The sequence below is a fragment of the Mya arenaria genome, chromosome 16, assembly GCF_026914265.1.
Source record: "Mya arenaria isolate MELC-2E11 chromosome 16, ASM2691426v1".
Lineage (NCBI taxonomy): Eukaryota > Metazoa > Mollusca > Bivalvia > Myida > Myidae > Mya > Mya arenaria.
This window is the reverse complement of record NC_069137.1, coordinates 46,623,831-46,629,020: the sequence shown is the minus strand read 5'-3', so window position 1 is coordinate 46,629,020 and position 5,190 is coordinate 46,623,831.

Below are 5,190 nucleotides of genomic sequence, written 5' to 3'. Positions count from 1 at the left end.
GTTAAATACAGTACAAAGACTACAAAATCTTACAACAGAGCTGGAAAATAATGCTACAGTCATGTGGAGACACTAGATTGTCAGCAGTCGATATATAGAGAATACTAGGTTAGTGCCGTGGATGGAGGAAGTTTATCTGGCAAGGCCAAGAAAATTATCGGATGAGCCGAAGGCGGTTGGGGTAAGATGTTCACGTCACATGTAGATTTTATGGTCGATTGATTGTTTTGCCAGTGTCATTATTATGCAGAGTGGTGGGCGAGTGATTGTTGAGGTCGGTTGTTCGCGCACTATTGATAAGATACTAGAACACTATTTGTGCATTTCCTCTGACATTTCAGAATAAAAAATAGTCCTTGTTCGTGGTCACATGACCAACTGACTGTAGATAGACATCACATGGTCAACTAACCAAATAAACTAAAATTTACACGGCACCTTGTTATCGGACCGATTTTTATGAATGTGACAGGATAAAATTGTGCGTCAGGATTCCAGTGTCGCCAATATTCAACGGCGTAAATAGGATTAAGCATAAATCTTCCTTTGCATATCAGACAGAATAATTACCTACGGTACCTGTAGACGTGAGCGTCCAGTAAAAGGTATCGGTAGTTCTCAAAAGTAAACGTCAAATAGTCCTCAAGAAAATAATATTTCGAAGAATACTTTGATTTCCATGTATCTTTAATTTTTTGGTGAATTTACTAGCGCTTCTTTACCATTCTTTGCTTGCCCTACTGCGTTCATACAGCACAAACGCGAGAAAATATGCGTTCAATACTTATATTTGCATTTTAAAAAATCATTACGATTAGATATTAACAATATATTCAGCAATTGTGTATTTATTCTTAAAGAAGTGTAACCGACAACATCCGTTGTATGATTGACGTTGCGCTTATCAAATGGGACATGCATTTAAGGAACATTCTTTCCAATGATCCACTCATTGTTCATGAAAAACAAATAATACGAAATTCCATTTAAAACTTAACTGTAATAAAATGACCTATGTACTTTCAAGGCCATAACCAGAAGTTGTTGGTTCTGTACAGACACGCTTAAGACGGAAACAACGATGATATTAAGATGCCGTTTTACTGATAGTCTTACTTTTATTGCAAATCGTAATACTGTATCAAACCTGAAACTAGACCATGTTTCAACTAAAAAACACAATATTTTGAAACTCTGGTTCATTAATCTTTAAGGTGTTTAAGATCGACAAAAATATATATAACCATGTGAATGCATTTTATGTAAAGTAAATCAATACAATTCGTAAGAATTACAGAATATGTATCATAATAAGAAATTGTTAGATATATAATGATATATCTAAATCTATGTCAATATTTCCAAAAGCGTTATTATAGTGTTTTCAAAATCGAAATAAAACAAGCGCACAAACTTTATGCACATTCGTCACAAAATAGACCACCATGTGTACACGATGTCTGCATATGCGCATTTTTTACTATTTTTACAGAAAATGCAAACACGTTTCCAGTGATGTACGTTTTATGAAAATAGTTCGAAGTTTTAACTGAAATCAGGATACAGTCTTTTTCATAATCAAATGCACATGGTACTTCATTAATCTAATATCCTAAACTTGGCGAAGTTATTCATACACCTTTTAAAAAATAAAAAAGTCGATCGTTACACATTTCAAATACACACAGGAATGCATATTATTACGCTTCTATTGTAACCTGGGGCTGCTTAGGAGTTGAAGTATCTTCATTCTTCTTTTAAATTTAGTCAGCGTTCACTTGATACATAATCATTAGTCTGTTTTTCTATCATCAGCTTGGTCATTATCTCAATATTATCAGTAATGCATACGCTCAAATGACGATAAAGTGATAACAACATAATATTACTTACTGGTTTATTGACATAATATTACTTACTGGTTTATTGACATAATATTACTTACTGGTTTATTGACATAATATTTCTTACTGGTTTATTGACATAATATTACTTACTGGTTTATTGACATAATATTACTTACTGGTTTATTGACATAATATTACTTACTGGTTTATTGACATAATATTATCTTGTGCATAGTTGATTTATGAACATTTAATTTCATCAAAATAGTCTTCTTAGCTTTAATTTATATATAGCACGACGTCAAATCAGTGTATATTGTGCGGTAATGAAAATGCAGTTGAATATTGCAAAACCTACAGATACTTTGGCGAAACTTGTTTAGATATTCACAAAACAGGAACAATGTTTCAAACAGAAAATGTCATTATAAATGAGGAAAACAATGAAAACCCTACGGTCACTAAGCGGGACATTACAGAAGAAAGATGTAAGCAGCATCCGGGAGAGAGAGCTATATTTCTTTGTAAAAAACATGAATCCATGATTTGTGGCAGATGCCTTCATTCAGGACATCTTGCCTGCGTAAATGACGCCGTGGACTTGCTGCAAGAAGCAATTACCATTGATATTGAGAAAGTCAACAAAATGAAGTCAACTTTGAATGAGGTAAAATATGAAATTCTGTTTTTGCATGATGAATCAAAAAATAAGAAAACAATCGCTAAGGATAATGCTGATAAATGTGTGCAAGAATGCATGGAATTAGGAAATCGAATCAAACAACGAGTAGAAGAATTGACAAGTGGTATAAGAGACGAAATCACAAAAGCACATGACGAAAACATGAGCAACTATTCCCGCATTACTGAGACGTGTGATGGTAAAACCAAGTGGTGTGACAGTGAAAACAGTAAAATTGATGAATTTGTTGACAATAATATGACTGGGTACTTGTACCTTATGAATAGACATTTTGAAAAGAAGGTTTCAGACGTTAGATCCCACCTCAAAGAAATCAAAGACAAACATACGTTTAACAAGTTTTAGAGGATTTGGAGGAAGTTTGTGAACTACGAAAGGAAACTTCCGGGAACGACGATGGAAATTTCAACGATATTGTCGTACCCAAAACAGAAATAAACAAGGTATTGTGTCCGTTGTTGAAGTGCAAAATACCGTTATACTTCTCTCTTGTCGCATTTCATTTTCATTGCATGCTTGGCATGAATGGTGTTTTAAATTCTTCAACCAAAAAGGTATAACTATATCGTTAAAACACAATTATTGTATACTCAACTGTTTAATTCCGGCATGGAATTTAAGTTATAATTACGTTTTAGCTGCCGAAGTATATACCACTATATTGCATTTATGTATTTACAACTCCCCCAAACTATACCAATTGAAAAATCATCATAACAACTTGCCTGCATCTGTTCTAAAAGCTCAAATTCCGCTGTAGGCTTGCATCATATCTGTAATGAGTAAGGCTTATCTGTAATGAGTTAGGCTTGCATCATATAAGTAATGAGTTAGGCTTGGATCATATCTGTAATGAGTTAGTCTTGCATCTTATCTGTAATGAGTTAGGCATACATCATATCTGTAATGAGTTAGGCTTGCATCATATCTGTAATGAGTTAGGCATACATCATATCTGTAATGAGATAGGCTTGCATCATATCTGTAACGAGTTAGGCTTGCAACATATCTGTAATGAGTTAGGCATACATCATATCTGTAATGAGTTAGGCTTGCATCATATCTGTAACGAGTTAGGCTGGCAACATATCTGTAATGAGTTAGGCATACATCATATCTGTAATGAGTTAGGCTTGCATCATATCTGTAATGAGTTAGGCTTGCATCATATCTGTAATGAGTTAGGCATACATCATATCTGTAATGAGTTAGGCTTGCATCATATCTGAAATGAGTTAGGCATACATCATATCTGTAATGAGTTAGGCTTACATCATATCTGTAATGAGTTAGGCTTGCATCATATCTGTAATGAGTTAGGCTTGCATCATATCTGTAATGAGTTAGGCATACATCATATCTGTAATGAGTTAGGCTTGCATCATATCTGTAATGAGTTAGGCTTGCATCATATCTGTAATGAGTTAGGCTTGCATCATATCTGTAAGGAATTTGTTGTAACAGGTCATAAATTTCATGCACATGCACGATGACTGTATAATCTCTATCATCAGTATCTTATGTCAAAAGTATTCAGTATTAATCCGGTAGTCGTACAGCATACTGGATTTTGTTATTCCTTGTTTGAGTTATATCTTTCACTTGCATTTAATTGACTTACGAACAACACACGAAAATAATACAATACCCTGTGCTTGTTTGAATGATTTCAGACACGGCGGGAGCTCACTGCACTGTTGAATCAGGCCAAACAAGACTTAGATAACACAGAACTGGTTTGTAGACGGTTGAAAGAGCCCCATTAAGTAACGCACGTACCCTACATTTTCAGAAAGTATTGATAGTAGCATCATTTTTGTCAAACAAATACAAGTTCTTAAAACTTGTATCTAAAAAAGAAATCCTTACATGCTCCACTTGCAGTGTCATGTGTAAATGTTTATTTGTGAAAAATTATTTCTCTCTCTGGCAATGTGGCTTATTGAACATGTATTCAAAATAAACTATCTATCAATCTATCTATCATCTTTTTTTTAAATTCATAATTGTATTGGTGAACTTATGTAAAGGTTTTGGCCTTGGGAAATACTGTCTCATACTAATTTACTTTTTAAAATAGGCTTTTAGTTTCATTTGTATATATTTGTTTTATAATAATTGTCATTCATACTGATGAAACACGACCGTGACATATTTTCAGGCAAAGAATGCACTGTGTGATGAGCTAAAACAAATTAAACAAGACCAAGCTCATTCAGAAAAGGTGAGACCTCACAACAGCAATAAGGTTATCCTGTTATGAAAAGGATAAGAGGAAAAGCACGTATCGTGAACCATGAAAATAAGTCATTGCTCTAACACCTATATATAGGGCTATATTACATTAAGTTAAAGTGTATAAAATTCGATAAACGTAGTGTCATTAAACTATGTGTACTGAATGTATAATTAAAACTACCAAGTTTTGCTTTAATGCTTTCAGACAAGGAAAAATATCGGACAAGAGTTACACAAAGCGAAACAGGACATAGAGAAATCAGAACGGGTAAGGTAAAAATGCTAAAACAAATATATGTATAATCTGTTTGAGGTTATATTATACGAAAGGAAACTACGGGGAGCGATGATGGAAATTTCAGCGATATTGTCGTATTAAAAACAGAAATAAACAAGGTATGG